Raw genomic sequence first — 21,883 nt, forward strand, 5'->3', positions numbered from 1 at the left:
ACAGTCTTTATCGTGGTGAATTCTATGAGGGTTGCTAATTGGTTACTGAGAATTCTGTAGTTGGGTTAGGGTCTCGGATATAGAGTTCTAAGGCTATCTTGCAGACTTCAGTGGTTGGAACTTCTGTAAAGAGGGATATAACATCGAAATTGGCCCCTAAGGCTTTATGATTAAGTTGATTTAGATTAGACTTGAAATTAAAAGAGTTTTTGATGAATGAGCTGGCTGATGTTACATATTTGGAGAATGCCCATGCTATGTATTTTCCAAGATTGTCTGTTGGTTTGTGTGTATTGGTTTAAATTTGTTCGTGTCTGATAGGATGTTCTTCATTTTTTGGATGTATTCATTCGTGTACATTATGACTATAGCGTTACCTTTATCTGCTTTTAGAATTTTTATGTTTTTGTCTTGTTTTAGGTTTTTAATGGAATTAATGTCTCTTTTTGTAAGGTTGTTTTTTTAGTTTTCTGTTTTCTGAAATTATGTTGATGGTTTTGTGAGAAAATTCTTTGAAAAAAAAACAACATCTTAAACGATTTTTAAAAAAATCACGAAACCATATACTACTGTATACCATATATTCCTGCCATCAGCAGACAAATAACCAACATTTGGCAAAAACTAGTAACAAAATATGACATTCCAGTTAATACCAAATTTATTCAAAAACCAGGCACAAAACTGAGGTTTATACTATGTAAAAACTACACTGACAAACACCACACCAACATTATTTATAAAATACAATGTGATAACTGCCACGGCTTCTATATTGGAGAAACAAGTAGAAAAATGGAAACCAGATTCAAAGAACATAAAAAGTCACCTTCACATGTTTTCGAACACTGCAAGTCAAATAAACACAACATAAGCATAGAAAACACTCAAATACTAAATAAAGGAACAAACATAAACAAACGCAAAATTAAAGAAGCCTTACTTATACAACAACTTAAACCCAAAATAAACCAATATAAGGGAACGCCTTTATACCTATATTAATATAATAAAGTAAATAAAATTATATATTCAAACATCTAACACCGCTCTCTACGTTCCGACACTCAGTTGCACAACCCCTTTCAAACATGTGGTCAGCTTCCGGTCAGTTACCTCTTTCTTTGTGAACCTGACGATGACCGAAGAAGGTCGAAATGTTGTTCGCTCTTCTATGTAAAATATTTTCTCAACCCAAACGAGCCGTTTTTGCATTTATATTTCTCAACAAGTGGGTTTCACGACATCACTGAAACTAATGATTTGTCATTCACTCACTAGACCATTCCATATGTATATATGTAAAAAAAGTTAAAGACTTATACAATATATCTTTACTATTTTACATTACATAATAGCATACACAATTTTAAACATACAATGTTAAATAAGTGATACCTTTACCAGGTTATCAAAGATTCAGTTTAACCCTAAGAAGGATAAAAATCAAAAATAGTTTTCACTATATGTTTAAGTATTAACTTAAATTTACTATAAAAGTATAACTTACATATAACTTGTGTATGATGTCAGTTAAAAACCTAGAAATAAACTGAAAAATAATTCCAAAGGTATTTCAACGTAGGAGTGGGCTGAAGTAGATTTGTGGAAACTTAAGAATGTGAAACCAATAAGCAGTTTTGAGGTGATGAGTATTCTTGCTAACCCCGATCTGTTATAACAATCTGATAAAGAAAACTTCAAATGAAAAGCATAAGAATAAAATACCTCATAATATCTGAGGCTTAAAGGTTTTATTTGATATATGTGTGTGTGTTTTCAACAGGCATAACACAAAAGCCTAGTGAAAAATTCAATATCTTGAGATTGACCAGTATAATATTAAACTAAATTCTTTGTAAAATAGGAATTGATAATTATAATCAAGTGTACAAGATAAAGCCAAAGGCTTAACATGGAAAATTAAATTTAAATTTCAAAAACTAATCCTTGTCCAACTGCAGGGCCCTCTTTTGCTACACTGCTGACACTCATAACTTAAACTTTGTATGGTATGGCATTTTATATTTACCATACTTTATTTTTATCTAACAGTAATTTGTAAGGCTGTACAGAGAATATTACAAATAGTTGAAAGTGTGCAGAAGTAGGCTACATTAAGATATTTCAGTTACAAAAAAAAACTGCAATTTTCAATTTCTTTTTCTCTAAAGAATAGAACTGATGGTAATTTTATTCAGATGCTTAAAACATATTTATAAGTGTTTGAATGGTAGAATGAAAAGGGTGTAAATACAAACTTAAATAACAGTTTAAGGTAAAAAAGCCCCAAATACAAACTCATTTGAAAAACATATTTAGCAGAATTTTATATCTGCTGAATAGTTTCTCTGATGACTGTGTGTGTGTGTGGGTGTGTGGGTGTTTATTAAACCTTTATAACAGTTTTTATGGATGCAAAGTGGCTACATGGATGAAGCTTTGATAATATGGTGATGTGATCTCAATGAGACAAATGGTCTTCTAATAGCTTGCTCTTTTTTGTATTTTTATCATATTAAATTATATTAATCATGATGTAGATGTAGATGTATATAACTGTTTTTGTTCTTCCAGCAATTGCTTTTCTTTTAGATATGTCACACAGGATCTTAGTAAAACAAATTTCAAGATACTTTATATATTTTAATGCATAGTCAACAACTGATTCATAACTGTGGAGTGTTCTTAAAGTTTTTTATTAGCTTTGACAGTTTTCAATAAATAATGTGTTTAATCATCACATGCACTTGACATGCATTTGAGCACTTGACTATATTAAACAAGATTAGAACATACAAATAATTAAGAATAAGTGTGCAAATTCTAGTGCAGCTAGTACTAAGAGAAGTAATTTTGATTCTTAATTCTGGAACCTCCGATAGTAATGAACCGAGTGTGACATATTCGGAATAAGTTAATCACATGAATATTAATAATTTAGCTATAAGTAGAACTGGTATGCAGCTAGTCTGTACTATAATTATTATGAGTACAACCTCGCCCTGTTCACAGGACAATAATATCAATATACATAAACTTCGTGAAAAAAAACAGACATCTTAAATTTTTAAAAATTAAATGTTTGTTTTGGAATTTCGCACAAAGCTACTCGAGGGCTATCTGTGATAGCCGTCCCTAATTTAGCAGTGTAAGACTAGAGGGAAGGCAGCTAGTCATCATCACCCACCGCCAACTCTTGGGCTACTCTTTTACCAACGAATAGCGGGATTGACCGTCACATTATACACCCCCACGGCTGGGAGAGCGAGCATATTTAGCGCGACGCGGGCGCGAACCCGCGACCCTCGAATTACGAGTCGCACGCCATACGCGCTAGGCCATGCCGGGCCAAAAATTAAATGAAAAGACGTTGTTATAACATTATATTACTAATAGCTAGTTGCTTATACTAAAAATATGAAAGTTAGACCAATCTTATTAATTAATTGCTTCAAAATAAACTACTTTTACAATTCATTAAGATTCTGTAATTCAAAATGAGATAACACAGAACTTAAAAACTACCGTGACATAGAGTACATCTCTTACTAAGCGTTGTTTGGTTTCTCGGTAGCCCCTCCCTCATGCGCTATAATATTAAAATTTATCGACTGATCGACGATCTGCTTTATGTGTAGAGTTTGTTAAAATGTTGAAAATATATACATGTAAAACAAGTTATAAGTTACATACCAATTAATAGGGATTACAGATTGCACACAATTACTGTTTGTCTTTAAAAATACAAAAATCAAAGAACTTTGTGTTTTAAGCTATAATAATACACTCACGTGAAAGGGCTGAGATTATCGTCTGATCCTTCTGGCTATACTTATTTTGTATGAATTAATACCAAAAATTTACATATAAACCTTTGTTGAAAGTATATCATAAATAACGTTTTCAAATATTTGTCATTTGTTTTATTCACATGATTTGCATTTTAACCTAAAACTGACTATTTTATTCAGTGATGTTTTTATTCAAAATCAACAAACGTATACGTATCAGCAGTTGTAGAGTATACACAGTATAAACTAATATGAGGTCAGCATAAAGCGACAACTTTACAAAGATAACATGCTTAAATAAGATAAAGTAAGTAGCTGATAACTCAAATTTAATATTTGTTTGAATTAACAGCTTCAGTCTAATAACATATAGAATTCTCACTGAGTTATTGCCAGATTATATTCTCATAAGTATGGTTATACCTTTTGTAATCAAACATCGGAAGGTTACTTTTGTTTTTTATTTACGCGCAAAGCTACACGAGGGCTATCTGCGCTAGCCGTCCCTAATTTAGCAGTGTAAGACTAGAAGGAAAGCAGCTAGTCGTCACCACCATCGCCAACTCTTGGGCTACTCTTTTACCAACGAATAGTGGGATTGAACGTAACATTATAATGCCCCTACGGATGAAAGGGGCACCAAGATGTTTGGTGCGACCGAGATTCGAACCCGCGACCCTCGTATTACGAGTCAAGGTCCAACACTAACCAGTTTATAAAAGTGTCATAAATCGTTTGTGCTTAACAGTGTTCAAACACATAACTTCATATAAACTTGGATTTATTATCTGTTATAAATGTAGGTTTTAGGATTTTATTTTGGAGTTTCAGTGAAAGAAAAAAGTTTCCTGACAAATAAGTTGAATAAATAGTTGTTGTTGTTTTTCATGATGGATGCACAAACTTATCGCCTTATCTCAACTTGCTAAAATTCGAGTATGTTCTCTAAAATAGGCTGCATAAGCAGAATATGTGGAAACTACTTATTTCAGATATATTTACGACAGTATTATACATGACTAATAAGATGATATACTAAGCAAAACTATTAGCCCCACTATTGAATATAAACAAAACTTTTTGTTCGTGAAATTACATTTAACATTTAATACTGAGTGGACAACATATTCCTTGAATATTCAGTTCTATCAACAATTTCCAGAATTCGTAGATTTATAAAGGAAAATTATTCTACGTAAGTAAATACAAATACGTATGTTTTAAGGAGCATGTTTCAACATACGTATATCGTGCAGCCAGCCATACCAGCCAAAATGTTTGTTATTAAACACAAAGCTTCACAAAAGGCTATTTGTGCTGAGCCCATCCAGTCTTCGAAATCGGATTTCTAGAAGTATAAGTCCGCAGACATACCACTGTACCGCACCATGTAGAAAACTATATACCAACATATAATTTACACGTTAATAGATACTGAGTTTAGGAAATTATATTTTAGTCACTCAGTATTGATTCAGCAGATAGCCCAATGTGGCTTTGCTAAAAGAAAACACAAAACACTCAGTATTGTTTGTGTTTAAGTTAATGTCAAGAACTCTGTTGTAGAACTCTGGCATCTTCTTTTACTGCATTTCTTTAGTTTCTCGGTATAGTGTTTTCTCTCTCTGTCTCTTCCACCATCACTTTAAAAATACATTTATTTTCATAAACTGAATTTATTCTATTATTCAGGTTTCACTGTTGTAGATGATCTTCAAGATGCCATTATTTACCCCTTCTTTTCTTCTGACGTATCTCACTGTGTATATATCGTTTATCTTTTTTTCTCTTTCGACATCCAACAAGCCTGCTGCCTCATTCAGAATCTCTTTAACGTATGAAAACACAGCATACAATGAATCTTATCGTTTAAAATCAGATCATATGTTGACTTGCAAGAAATATAATCGTTTATTAGTACAAATGTAAGATTGTATCAGCATGTGACAAACCGATCTCGATTCTTTCACATTTTCATCTTTCGTCAAGATAGAACCTATAAGTAATATATTATATAAGAACAAATTAATGATACACATTTGTTTAATGTTTGAATTGTGCAAATGTGGTGCATTCTTCCTTTCATTTCTATGCGTTCTTTTCTTCAGAACATTTTGTAAATTCTCAAGCTCATTTCTTTTCTTTTATTTATAATAAAACTTCATCTGAACCATACAGGTCTACCTGCCGTCTTTGGAAATTTGGCCATATTATATCCATTTGCTGGTGATTGAAGAAGAAGAAAAGGAGGCAGCGCCCAGTGAGTCTGACCAAATCACCCAATGTTGTTGATTTGACCACTGATAAAAAGGTTGATGTAATTAGAGAGGAATTTAGATATTTTGTGTCTGTTGGTTTTCTGTCTTTGATAAATGCCATTGCTTGTCCCAAACCCATACGTATTTTACGTGACACTGGGCCGACTCAATCTTTCTTATTAGATTGTGTATTGCCTTTAAATTCGCTTTTTGCCAATTGATGAGTCTGTTACTGCTCAGGGTACTGAGAGTGACTTTGTTAGTACTCCTTTTCATAACATTTATTTCGCACCATACCTAGTTTCTGAACCAACTATGGATGGAGTAGGAACTACCCTGTCAAACAAGGGTGTAACCAAATGGTCTTCTGATAGCTTGCTCTCTTGTATCTTTATTATATTAAGTTATATTAATCATGATGTAGACGTATATAACTATGTTTTTGTTCTTCCAACAATTGCTTTTGTTTTAGATACGTCTACATCATGATTAATATAATTTAATATAATAAAGATACAAGAGGGCAAGCTATCAGAAGACCCATTTGGTTCATTGAAGTCACATCACCATATTATCAAAGCTTCATCCATGTAACCATTTCGCATCCATATAGACTATATTATAAAGGTTTAATAAATACACACACACACACACAGTCATCAGACAAACTATTCGGCAGATATAGAATTCTGCTAAATACGTTTTCCAAATGAGTTTATATTTGGGTCTCTTTTACCTTAAACTGTTATTTAAGTTTGTATTTACACCCTTTTCATTCTACCATTCAAACACTTATAAACATGTTTTAAGTATCTGAATAAAATTACCATAAGTTCTATTCTTTAGAGAAAAAGAAATTGAAAATTGCAGTTTTTTTTTTGTAACTGAAATATCTTAATGTAACCTACTTCTGCACACTTTCAACTATTTTTAATATTCTCTGTACAGCCTTACAAATTACTGTTAGATAAACATAAAATATGGTAAATATAAAATGCCAAAAAATAGTAATATCAGCTAACAATACTATGAGCTGGAATGTTGAGGAGCTAAAGTGCTTGGTTGCATATTCATGTTCTGTAACAAAATTTGACATGAGTATTGGACATTTAGTTAAACGTGCCTAGTATACAATTTTAAGAAAAACATTATCTATAGTAAAGTGAACACGACAGTAAGTTTAATTGTTTGTTTGGCTCACCCCTTTTAAGCAAAATAAGACTTTAAGGTCAAGAACCTGTTTTAAACATAAACATTACGGTACCACAAGGTATGTTCGAATATATGAATACATTTGAAAGAGAACAGTTACTATGTTAAATATATTTATAAGCTTATGTCTGATAGCTGTTTGGTATATTACAGCAATTTATAAAATGTAAGAGAAAAAAGTTAAATATTTTTATCATACATTCCTTTTATTTTCATAGTTTATATGTATTTTGCATACATGTATTTCCATTTTATTAAACGTCATTTTGGAACAACGTTAATATTCTGGTATAGAGAAACACTGAAGGTATTACTAAGTTGTAATAGAATGGTAAGATATAATTTCCTGATGTAAGATTCAGATTTTTTAAATTTAATTCATTTATTATATGTATGTCTATTTTTACTGTTATTTTTTAAACCTACCATAGAAAGTTTAAGTTATGAATTTTGTTGCACCAGAGACGACCCTAAGGAATTATCACCAGTGTAGAAAAACAGGGACGGCTAGTGCAACTTGCCCTCGTGTAGCCTTGCACGAAATTCAGAAATAAACAAATAAGCAGCCAAAAATAAAAAAAGAAAATTACTGTGGAAGGCCTAAAACCATCAATACCAAAATAAAATGTTAAGACAGTACTAAAACTTAGTAGAGGGTTTTTAAATACACTATACTTAATAAAAGTTCGCAATTAATTCTGCCTTATGTACAAAAATCTCAAATCTTATAAAATGCCTATATGTATATAATTGCTGCATATTTTTATTCTACATAAATAATGTAGTTTCTGAGAATTATGTAAAATAAATAAATTGAAACACATCAATTAAATTAAAAAACGTGAATATTAATTATATTTTTAACTTTATGTTTCTACAGAATTTGGCGTCCCCACAAATATAAAGGGAAACGTTTTCTAAGCCATCAATATCACAAATCGTCCTCGTATTTTCTTAAATGCATTAGATACATTAATGGTAGAATTTACATTTAGAAGCAAAAAAAATTATTACGCATACTAATAACTCTTATTGAACTTTTATTTTACTTGTATAATTTCAAAACTCGCTTGTTTACTTTTCTGTTTGAATAACTGCATTAGCACGTGACTAACTCCCTTCAAATCATTGTTTAATATTTCAAGATTTTTTGATAAAATGTGCCGCATTATATTTCACTCAGTCCCTTGCTAGCTGAGTGATAAGTTTACGGAATAAAAGTGCGAAATTGTAGAGTTCGTTTTCTAGCGGTGAACAAAGTGAGTAACCTTATATCACCTGGTATAGGTTTCTGCTAGAAACCAACAAGCATACTCTCTATTCAGAGAGGTAAATTGTCAGATAAGAAATTCGAACGAATAAAGCATTTCCAAATAGGGCCTAACTTTACTTTCAGAAGAAATTTATTGACTTACTCAATTGTCCTTTTCATGATGTACAAACAAATTCTAGATCGAAAAATTTAAATTCCCTACCGACGAGTTCAAAGTCAAAAGTAAATTTTTCATCGTTAATTGCAATGTTCTCTCTTGCAAATTCAGTGTCAAATTTATATACATTATGTTCTGACATTAAGGAGGCCTGGCATGGCCAAGCGCGTAATCCGAGGGTCGCGGGTTCGCGCCCGCGTCGCGCTAAACATGCTCGCCCTCTCATCCGTGGGGGCGTATAAAGTGACGGTCAATCCCACTATTCGCTGGTAAAAGAGTAGCCCAAGAGTTGGTGGTGGGTGGTGATGACTAGCTGCCTTCCCTCTAGCCTTACACTGCTAAATTAGGGACGACTAGCACAGATAGCCCTCGAGTAGCTTTGTGCGAAATTCCAAAAAAACTGACATCAAGGAGTGTTTTTAAAGACCAAAAATAATTAATTCGAAAAACTTGGTATCAGCCTACTCTATCATTTTAGTATCATCAAAAAAGTGCCAAAACTTTCAAGAATCGTGTGACCAAAATGTTCAATGGCGAATATCCAGAGAGAAGACTGAGGAGACTGAAGCCCCACACCAATAATTAGTCCCCCCCCACATTCGCTCCATTATTAGAAAGGAGAGATAGCAGTACTATTAATTTGAGCCATGTGCTTTGAGTAAATTAAGTGACATACTTTTCACTGTTACAAAAAACTAAAGGATTGTACAAGGATTCGTTATTTATTAAAAAGTTTCTTCCTCCCCACCGCACTCTCCAGATTTCTGTATCGTCCATTGGTACTCATATCTTTGATGTGTCATTGGCCTGTTGTTGCGAGAACCTTCTCCACATTTAAGGGTTGTGAATGGGTAATAATGGTAGCTTGAGATTTGATGGTAAATATTGTTGATGCTTCCCTATAGCTTCATTATTCCAAAATTAGATAACTCTTGAATAACGTGAAATTATGAAACACAGAAACAAATTACCTTGATGCATTTGAGAATAAATGCACGATGTTTCCAAATATCTTCATAAGTATTCAACATGATACAACAAGTAAATATAAATAGGATTACCTATATTTAGCATAAATATACTCCCACATACAGATATCTATATATTATTTACTTCAGTCTTTGCATTATCGGCTCTCTATTAAAATTATATGAATACATGATATGTTGTATCATTTCTTGGTACTTTCTTTCTAATTTATTTTGGTCCTTCAGCTTCTACAAATACATATAAAGTTGATATATTATTATATTAAAACGTTATATATTTATGTTATATTTACGACTACCTTGCTCTAACTTTCATAACCTGTTTTAATTTTTCAATTTAAACATTGTATTTGTAATGTATTAGAAGAGCAACTCGAAACTCAGTTATTTCGTGCAGGTTTCAGCACAGTTATTTCATGGTTGTTTTGCAACTTTGGTATAATTTTTTTTCAAAATGGTTTTGTTTGAAATTATGCTGAAAGAAGTTAGCTTCAGTGCTTTGTTGTTGTTTTAGGGGCTTGAGTTCTGTGCTGGGTTGTTGTTGTAACCCTTAAACAGCGAGAATGTTGTAAGTAGCAGCATCAATTGATGATGGCCACCGTTTAAGGGTTAAGGATTTAGTTCTGTGTTGAGTTGTTGTTTTAGGGATTGAGCTCAATTTTCGTTATTATATTAGAAGTTGAGTTACAGCTTCGGTTATTTTATTAAGGAGTGAATTCATTTGTTGGTTTTTATTTTTTGTTAGATTTATAATATTGTTGTGAGACATCTTTCATGATTCCATCCATTATTTTCTAAATATTCAAACTATATTATCATTCAGCATTTATATTTAATCCAACCTTTATGATTCAAATGGTGATTTCCTTATTTACTTATCACCCAATCACATTAAGCTGTACGATGACATCATGAGGTTGAGTGTACCAGGAGTGCGTTTACTATTCTGGGAGTACTGGAACACTTCCAAACTCGAAATCATAGGCATGATTTATCTAGTTCCTGTTTAAGAAACTAAGTGTGAAGAATAATGCTTAAAGCAAACGTAGGTATGATTTGTTGGAATAAAGTTGTTGTTTTTTAAAATGCAAGCAACAAAAGTGCAAGATACATAAACGTGTTATAAACATGAGAACGTAAAGATATAGCAATCCTGATGCATCACTTTCTTATTTATAAGTATTGGTATGCAAACAACAACAGGTGTAGCTGTCGTTAAATAATAAAAAAAAAGGTGTGTTTTTTTTATAGCAAAGCCACAAAGGGATATCTGCTCAGCCCACCGAGGGGAATCGAACCCCTGATTTTAGCGTTGTAAATCCGGAGACATACCGCTGTACTAGCGGGGGTCAATAAAAAAGGTACGCAAGCCTTTTGTATAATAGCTGCATTGACATCGTCATTAAAACTGCTACTAAAATAAATTAATCGTGGATTTTCATGACTTGTTGGCATCACCAAATTATTGCTAACAGTTATGTAAGAAATTCTATTGAAGTGTCCTCTCATGATACTGTACAGATCACATGACATTCTAAATACAAATGGTTATTTCATAAGAATAATAAACAAATGAAAACTTTTTTCTCTTTTTTTTTTTTTTAGTAAATACCAAATGTACTTATGCAGTTACACATATACGCTTAAAGAATATCAAAATACATTATAAATTAAACAGTTATGTTCTTGTTTTTAATTACTGGCTCATTTTTCACCGTAGAAATTAAGATGCCGAACAGGTTTTCACGTTAGCTAAGATAAAATGAAACTACGTCATATTTATGGATCACTGAGGCTATAAAAAGCTTTTATAAATATCTTTGTGCTTCTTAATTTAGAAAGTATTAAAATACAGTACCGATATATTATTACAAAAATCCACTCAGTTATCTCAGTCGCTGATATTATAACAAACAAAATATTCTATGCATCTTTAAAACCGTAATAACATACGGTTATTGTAAATTATAGACACACACAAACAGGCAAGAGATAAGTGACTATGTTTAAATTAGCTTAATAGATGGCATCACTACCATAATTTATAGAATAAATTAATCTATTTTGTGTTGGGTTTTTTTATTGGTTTATTACCGCCATGCTACTCAATGGGATTTTTTCATTTTGTCCACTGCGGGGATCTTAACTCCAAAACTTGACCACTGACCCACTGGGGTATAACTTTTGTCCTTTAAACGAGTTAAAGTAGATATTGGCTTGTTTTACGTGTCCATTTAACACATTTTTTCGACCCTCTTAAGTAAGACTACGTAACAACCATTCTTTCCTATAACACTGTCAAATAACTGATGCTTATTTACGAATCATGAAGTATTTAGAATCACTGATGCTCAACAGGTGGTAGAGTGATACAGTCCAATATTTTACCAGAATTGCAAGTTCTAAGATAAAAACGTTATTTCAGCTAATGTTTCGTCATTGTGTTTTCATCAAGGCTAGCAGTAAAACAACTCTTCTTTTTTTATCTTACTTTGTTATTCTATTGTCCACTCTTATCCCGGAAATTATAACAAAAGATGGTAGAAGCAAGTGTGATGCTTTTAAATTAATGAAACATTATATATTTACTGGCAACTTTCTCCCACGAAAAACCGATATAGAAAGATTATTCATGCTTTAGATATGGTTAACAAACCTACACAAAGGTAATTATTTGTACAATCGACACAGTTGTTGTTTTTTGGACACTTTTTATTGCTAATCAATAAACCTTGATGAAACTGGAGTAGAATTTGGAACAGAGAAGAATGGAATAGTTCTGTCCATTAATGCATTTGCAAATACTCTTGTTTCATCAGCCTCGAGAATGTTTCCCTTCTTACTATGTTTTTTTTTTTTTTCTGGTTGCGATACTGTGTTGTCTTTTCTCTATCATTGCAGAAAAAGAAAACTTAGGAAGCTTGTTTTTCTATCGGTGGCTGACATGTTGCAAGAGCTGTCACAGGATCCTAATAATGTGTCGAAATATTGTATTAGAGTTAGAGAGGTCAATTAGAAATTGTTTTACAACAAAAGGACGATCGACGGAAAAAATTCACTGGTTCAACCCCTGTTTTGCCATGTATGGAAGCAAGATTTGCACCCAAACTGAGACTTACCTATTCCAACGGACAGGAGATGGAAACAGGAAAAAGGCTCCGACCAATCATTGTGGCTTACAATACAGGAAACTTAACTATAAGTGAATTAATCAAACACGAATTCAAAAAACATTGTTGGAGATGATGCAGTGCATAACGCCAGTGTCTTCATATATCTCGTTGTGATGGTGTGATAGAAATTACACACATATACCCAAAAAGAAAATATTCTTGGCTTTCAAAATTGGATATAAAATAATTTTGTGCGCATGATAGTACTTATAAAACTAAAATGTATTTTTATTCGGCGCATGCGCAATGTGATAGACATCTTTCTCTCGATAAAGCCACCTTAAGAGCTTTAAGACCGGAAGTAAAGGTGTAAAATATTATGTGTGCAAAATAAAACTTTCGCGCTTTGTCTAGACTACGATTTTCCCCCAGTGAATTGAAAGTATACCTAGTTCGTTATATAAGACTCACAAGCATGATATAATGATGAGTGTGTGCGGAAATGCTTCCTATTCATTTTTATCAACACGTGAAAAAGCTTTAGTTTAGTTTACCAACAGTATTAAAATTGACACCATTTTAAGGAAAATATTTCGATTTTTACATACCGCAAAATATCTATTCAATTTATACAACATATAACTAAGTAAGTATAAGTAATTTAAACTCTATTATATGGTCACATTGATATGCAGTCTTAGTCAGAGATGAAGATTCATGTAGGTTTAGAACTACTTACATTTTATTCATACAAATGTAAGCTGGATGCAGAACTTTGACACACACAAGATACTTGAATAAACTCGCATAAAGACGAAGTTTACTCGGTTATGAAAGGGTAAAGTGTAATAATTCTTGAACCACTGTAAACTTAGTTAAATTATTACACAGAATAAGACTAGAGTGTTGTAAAAGTTTTAAAACTAAAACATTTAAATTATAAAATATTCAACAGCCTAATATATATTTATCTGTATGACATATAGTTCTATTATCAATTTTTTTGTTTGAAAAACAATCACAAATAAACTGATTTCCATACAATATTGAAATGGTCTATTGTGTTTAAAAGTCTTCAAACGTGGGATGATTAGCTATGGATTTCACAAATACTCAAAACTTTCAGAATGTAAATAAGTACGTGATCCCTCTACTGCAAATTCGAGAAGAAATGTTTAACATTGTCAAATAAAACTTTTATAGTGAACATTAATTAATTTTAAATTATACTTTTATTTTAGATGTGTCTTGTTTGAACTCTGTATCCACAATGGTTGAAGAGTAGTTTATGTTGTTATAAATTCAGAGTACTATATTTACTACACGTGAGAATTTTTGTAATATGATCTTTTTATGTATTTAATAAAGTTAATTGTAAAACCGAATCGTGTTGTATTTGCAAAATTAAACTTTCACCAAATATAACAAGGTACAGAAAAGAATGATGAATTTAGAAGTTCAAAATAACTTATATTTTACTACACTCTTAGAGAAATATAATTTATCTAATTGTTAATAAGAGAAGTAATTTTTGGTTCAAAGATGTATTGAATTTTCCATGACATCTAGAATTCAAATTCAAATTAATTTATCCTCATTGCAACACTATTAGAAAAGTGTTAGTAATACAAATACATAATTAATGTAACTAATATTATCTATCGTAAAAACGAAAATAGAAAAATATCGCTTTCATTAATTGAAAATACATTTATTGTTACTAGGATGGAAACAGCTATTAGGAAACATCTGTAATTATACAAATACAAGAAATCAGAATTCGAAAAAATAGTCTAAAGCAAGGAACTAGCATTAATCACTGCCTCTGGGAGTAAATTATAACTTTCAGTTTAAAGTCTAATTCAACAGCGCAGAATAAGATAACCAGTAATAATATCAGCTACAACTTTGATAAATTTAGTCGGATGATAAGATTTTGAGATTTTAAAGTAATGTTTATCATTTCGCCCAAAGCTACACGAACTCTATCTGCAGTGAAAAGCTAGAGAGAAAATAGCTAGTCATCAACACCCCCCCCCCAACTCTTGGGCTACTTTTTTACCAACGAATAGTAGGATTGCCCGTCACATTATGACCTTCTACGGCTGAAGGGGCGAACATGTGGAACGAGAATTTAAACTCGTGACCCTCAGATTGTGAATTAAGCGCTGTAACCACTTGGCCATTTCAGGCTTTTTGAATAGTCCTACCTAATCAAGCTTAAGTTTTGGGCATAAGCCTGAAATTGGAGCAAAATTTCCATTATCGTACAATTGTGTATTTACTAAATTTTCTACTCACTAAACAGGCGAACACGGGTATTTTTGTGAGGATTACTGTCAAATATATTAGCTATTTAAGTTTTTTAAAAAATGTCTTTGTATGTTTGACACATTTTAATTTAAAAATCAACACAATTTTGTATAAATAATCTAGTTGTAACTTTTATTTATAATTTGATTTAATTAAAAGGGAAATGTTTTCATGTTATAGAAGCTCGAACACTGAAAATATCTATTTAATGTCACGTACGCCTACACATAAATTGAACAGTTCTTTGGGTTTCATTGGTTATATATTCATATGATATTTGTTTTCTGCCCATCAAAGTACACAAATCTGTAGAATGTTAACACAGAGATAACAACAACGAACTACAATCAAAGTATCAAAAGGAAATTCCAGAAAGAAGAAAAACGCCACCTGGTGTTAAGCTATAATAAAATAACTTTAAGAAAATTAAAAATATTTATAAAGTGTTTCAATCTATTTTAAAGAAAACACATTTATTCATGTAATAAATATACAAATTATATATGCCCGAACACTTTCGAATAAAAGTACACAACAAGATGTTACCCGACCATACAAATGCCTATAGTGTAGACAGTTCCTGAAAGGGGGCGCTTATATATGAGTAAGCAGGTCATTTAACATGGAAGAATAGTTGGTTGTTAAATTAAAATACGCCTACACAATAGTTTTTTATCACCCAAACAAAATGAGTCTGATAAGTTGGTCGCATATCTTCACACTGGCTGATTTTTTATTTGAAACATAATTAAATTATGATAAAGGAAATATCAATCAAAAATATATAACAAAAAACTTATCAGTTTCAAGTCGAAAACTTTTATTTTGATAAAAACTGTGATAATTAAGAATATAATTAATCATTAAAAAATAACGTTTCGCTAGTGTTCACCTGACATTATCTGTTGTGTTTTTAAATCATCATAAATATGTGAGTGAAGTAATTAACTTGAAGTACAAGTTTATTACTGTATTACTTGGAAGTTTAGAAAAATACTTTGTAGTTCATTACATTTTAAGTCGAATATTGCTATGTTGTTAAATATCTTAATATATTTTAGTTGAGGTTAAATAAATCCATATATCTAGTAGATAAAAACCTGAAATATTTTATCATAACGTTTCATTAGAAATTAAATACCAGTGTTATTTCTGAAATATTTCATATTAGAAAGATAGAAGAATACGCTTTATAACATAGATAAAATCACGTAGTGTACAGAATTTAGATAACGTCAGCTTTCTAACGATAGTTTTCCAAGTGTATTACATTCAACCGCACCCATTCTATTAGGAATGGGCCAGACCAGAGAATGATCCAGGGTTTTCTAACAGACACCGTGGTTTATAGCTTAGTTCTCATGTCGCCATTTAGAGATACGCGCTTGTTCATTTCTGTGGCCTCCAAAGCTTAGCACATGCGCAATGCAATGCGTGAGCTTCGCTTACTATCTTTGTGAAAATTCTGAGTATGAGGAGAACCTGAAACACCGCTCTAACTAGTTGTGGTGTTAAGTTGTTTTTAGAATGATTATGTAGTCACATGCGGGTTTGTATAAAAAAGATAAAACTAATGGTTTAACAATTTTATGTCTCTACATACTAAAAATGCAGAACGAATTTTCACGCATATGCTTTTCCTATATATACTCAGGTATTTAACATTTGTATAATGAAATAAAACGATTGTTATCAGATGCTAAACACCGACTTTAAAAGTTAAAATATAAATAGGTTACCATATTAATAAAGTATCTAGCTGGTTATTTTCCACCCTAACCCTCCATCATGTATCGAACAATCTTTTTTGTGTTTTTCTGTCTGTCAGTCGGGCTATACTTCTGTCTATTCCTGTAACTGTTAAATACTGGTTTCTATCCATGTCATTCTGTGCACATGCTTGTTACTAAACAGTAAATATATCTCATTGTATTTATCCGCGTTCCACCCTCCACCACGTGTCTCTTTGTGTGCTTTCTGTGTTTTATTCTCCATCGTATGTTGCATTTACCTGTTCCTGTCATTTTGTGTATTGGTCTATGTTATAAAACTGTAAATATTCGTGATGACGAAAAATTCTCTTGATTTGTTTGTTTGTTTGTTTGGGAATTTCGCACAAAGTTACTCGAGGGCTATCTGTGCTAGTCGTTCCTAATTTAGCAGTGTAATACTAGAGGGAAGGCAGCTAGTCATCACCACCCACCACCAACTCTTAGGCTACTCTTTTACCAACGAATAGTGGGATTGACCGTCACATTTTACACCCCGACGGCTGAGAGGGGGAGAATGTTTAGCGCGACCCTCGGATTACGAGTCGCACGCCTTACGCACTTGGCCATTCCAGGCCCAAATCCTCTTGAAGTAAAAATATATCTCAAGACGGTTGGTACGGGTGTTAACATTTTTATTAAAGTAAAGTGGAGAACAACGTTTCGACCGTCTTCATTTTAATAAGTTTTAATACCCATACCAGCTGTCTTAAGATACGTACAAACTGTAAATACGTCTCTTTTTGTGTTCAGTATTCTTTTTGTGCGTTGTTTTTTCTCTTTTTGATGTTGTACCTACCTGTTCCTTTACTGTATTAGTCTATGTTAGGAGGCTGTAATGTGTTTCTTTGTTTCCATGGTTTTTTTTTTGGTGCTTCTATCTCTCTTTCTATTCGATAGTAAATAAATGCTTGTTCCTGACATTTTCCGCATACGTTTATATTACAAGACTGTAAATACGCCTTTAAATATATTGGGGAACCATTCTCTTTGGAATGACGTACCTAACTGTTTTTATAATTTTCTGTAACTGTATAGGTTAGAGGACAATAAATATGTTTTTCATACTAATTATGGATATTTCTAGTACTTCTCTCTCTAGCAATAATGTATCTAACTATCCTATGTCATTTTATGTATCATTTTCTATTATAAGATTATAAAAGAGTCTCTCTTTCTACAGAGGTTAGCGTGCCAGAACTGTGAATCTGTGTATACATGGTTTGACTCTTGCTAGCACAAAAACTCTACATCGAGAATCTGCTCTAAATGTTATGATCAAATCTTACTGTTCAGTCATACAAGAGTTGGTGGTGGATGTTGTTGGAACACATCCTTCTAGTCGTTTTTAATTAGCGAAGCTTATTAAATAACAAATGACATCAATGCATCATACAGTCATGTGAAAAAGTTAGGACACCCTATGAAATCCTGTGTATTTTTGTAACATTTTTGGACATATAGATACTTAATCTCAATTTCAACAATATTGAGAGATTATAGAGATACTTAATCTCAATTTTAACAATACTGAGAGATTATAGGAATATAACTAAACAATTAAAACTAAAGAAAAGACTTTTCAAGATCTTCTGTAAATGTAATTTTACAAAAATGCATATTCTAACTGAGGAAGAAGTTAGGACACCCTACGCCCTAGTAGCTAGTGTTAACCCTTTGGGTGAAATAACTGCAGTGAGACGCTTCTTGTAGCCATCTACCGGTCTCTGACATCGGTCTGAAGAAAGTTTGCCCCACTCCTCAATGCAGAATTCTTTCAGCTGTCAGATGTTTGAGGGGTTTCTTATATGTACAGCCCGTTTCAAGTCACCCCACAGCATCGCAATGGGATTAAGATCTGGGCTTTAACTCGGCCATTCCAGGACTCTCTATTTCTTAGTTTTCAGCCAGTCCTTGGTGGATTTACTGGTATGTTTTGGGTCATTGTCGTGTTGCAGGGTCCAGTTCCGCTTCAGCTTTAATTTTCGTACAGATGGTCTCACATGATCCTCAAGCACCCTCTGATACACAGTAGAATTAATGGTGAATTCTATGATTGTAAGCTGTCCAGGTTCTGTTGCAGCATAGCAGCCCCAAACCATGACACTTCCACCTCCATGCTTTACAGTTGGTTCGAGGTTCTTTTCCTGGAATGCTGTATTTGGTTTACGCCAAACATGTCCTATGTTCTGGTGTTCAAATAATTCAATTTTGGACTTATCTGTTCAAAGAACATTGTTCCAGAAGTCCTGGTCTTTGTCTACATTTCTCTGGCAAACTTCAGTCTAGCCTTGATGTTTCTCATAGAGAACAAAGTTTTCCTCCTTGCACACCTCCCATGCAAGTTACACGTGTGCAGTCTCTTTCTGATTGTAGAGGCATGCACTTTCACATCAACAGTAGCCAGAGCCTGCTGTAGGTCCCGTGATGACATGTTAGGGTGTTTGGAGACCTCTTTTAGCATCTTGCGGTCTGCTCTCGGGGTGAACTTGCTTGGACGACCAGACCTGGGCATGTTGGCAGTTGTTTTGAAAGCCCTCCACTTGTTGACTATTTTCCGGACAGTGGAATGGCTGATTTCAAAATTCTTTGGGATCTTTTTAAATCCCTTACTAGACTCATAAGCTGCTACAATTTTCTTTCTGAAGGCCTCAGACAGCTCTTTTGCTCTCACCATGGTGCTCACTCTCACTTCAACAGTCAGGAGCACACCAAACTAAATGTCTGAGGTTTAAATAGGGAAAGCCTCATTTAATATGCTGAGTAATGATCTTCTAATCATGTGCACCTGGTGTGATACACCTGTGTGTGAGTTGAGTTATTTTAAATGGGAATAAATGTGGGGATGTCCTAACTTTTTCCTCAGCTAGAATATGTTTTTTGTAGAATTACATTTACAGAAGATCTTGAACAGTCTTTTCTTTAGTTTTAATTGTTTAGTTATATTCCTATAATCTCTCAGTATTGTTAAAATTGAGATTAAGTATCTATATATCCAACATGTTACAAAAATGCACAGGCTTTCATAGGGTGTCCTAACTTTTTCACATGACTGTATTGTAGTTTAAATGCTGCGATATGGAACAGGCTGGGCGTTGTTTAATATTTAACGTACTTACATACGAACCAGAGGATTCATGGTTCGCGATCAGTAACCACAAAGAACGCGTTGGACACTTTGATCAAATCCCCGTGTTTATTCAGACAGACGTAGCCCAAAAGTTGCGGTGGGTATTGATGGGTAATTGTTTTACCTCTAGTCTATCAGATCAAAATCATAAACAGCTAGCTATACACAGACAGCTAACCAATTTTACAGCTTTGTGCAAAACTGCAATTAAAACATCTTGGAAACAAGTGTCATTGTCTTGCATATAACATGAAATAAAACTTATTACAAAGCACTTGGAGAAAAAGAGGGGAAAATCTGTTCTCAAAACTTACAGTGGCTTATTATAAATTAGCTATGCACTAAGTGGTGGGAAATAATTAAGAACATACACTAATTTATTACGTCGTTTTTTTTTCTGAAAAATCTCAGAAGTTGTAATGTGGTTTTGTCAGAGATCAAAAACGTTTAAGTACACAATAAACAGCTAAAAACAAACAACATATATGTGTATGCGAAAAAACGTTAACTGCGAATATTTTTCCACATTTTTGTTCCTCGCTGATACAGCTGTAAGTCTTCGGACTTACAGTGCTAAAGTCAGGAGTTCGATTCCCCTCGGTGGACTCAGCAGACAGCCAGACGTGGCTTTGCTATAAGAAAAAACACCCACCCACACCCACACTCCTATTAATTTATTTATCTGTTATGGATTAAAAATTAGAGAAAATTGGTAAATGTGAAAAACAAATCTGCAGTTAAGGTGATTTTTATTACAAGTGTCGGTCTAATGGTTTCTAATGCTTTTACAGCTTTCGGCGTTTAAACGATATATTTATATAAAATTTTGTGTGTTTCTATATCGCTTATTATTTGCTTTCAAACTAAGATATATGTATATATATATATGTACATATTTGTGTACATACAGTAAACACAAATGAACCTGATGAATAATGGTTTTTGCTGTAAAGTACAATTACTTTTATTACAAGTTATCTGTCTTGAAGAATCGAAGTTTTGTGTAGATAGAAGTTAGATATTTTTTGAACCTCTGACGATATCGTATTGATATATTCAATCTCGACCTAGAGAAAATGTCATTTGAATATCAAATTTGCCAGTTTCATAAGCTTCATAGTTACTCCTTTAATTTGTTAAGTCTTTTTGGTATATATAGTGACCTGTGTAATTACCATGGCCTATGAACATTGTTTATCATAATGTGTCTATTATATTTTTATACTTACAAACAGAAGTGACTCGACACCCAGTACAATATGGCGAATCTTCAACTGATTTGCTTGTACTTTATCATTGCAGGAAATCATGTTTAAGTAAAGGAAAAAAAATAAGTGTTTTTGATAAATATCAAAATAATTCTAACAAAGCTCATTTAAATAAATCTAAAATAGAAGTGTTTTAGAATAGTTCTGAGAAAGTTTACTTCAGTGTATCGAATACATATATATATATATAAGTTTTCTATTAATATGATATTAATTATCATCAGATAATACATATCCGTCAACTTTTTAATGACGTATAAACTTTCACCGGAAGAACAACGAACCTGGAACATTGTTTTTCCTTTTTGTTTTCTTCTGAAGATTAGTAACCTTTTCTTTATTTTATATGCTTTAGGATCTTGAGAGCACATGATAAAGACGAAATGTCAAAGGTACTTTTCGGGTTTCTCGTTATATTTTCAATAATTAAAGTGTTTAATTAACAACAGAAATAAAATGGATAAAACGCATTAATTTTAATTTTTTTTTGTTTCTTTCAATATATAACTAAGTAATTATTATCACAAAACTACTTAAAGAGAAATTGTTTCAGAAATGTTTATATATTTGTATATTTAAACAACTGAATGTCCATAAAAGTCACAAC

This window comes from Tachypleus tridentatus, chromosome 1, assembly GCF_004210375.1.
Source record: "Tachypleus tridentatus isolate NWPU-2018 chromosome 1, ASM421037v1, whole genome shotgun sequence".
Lineage (NCBI taxonomy): Eukaryota > Metazoa > Arthropoda > Merostomata > Xiphosura > Limulidae > Tachypleus > Tachypleus tridentatus.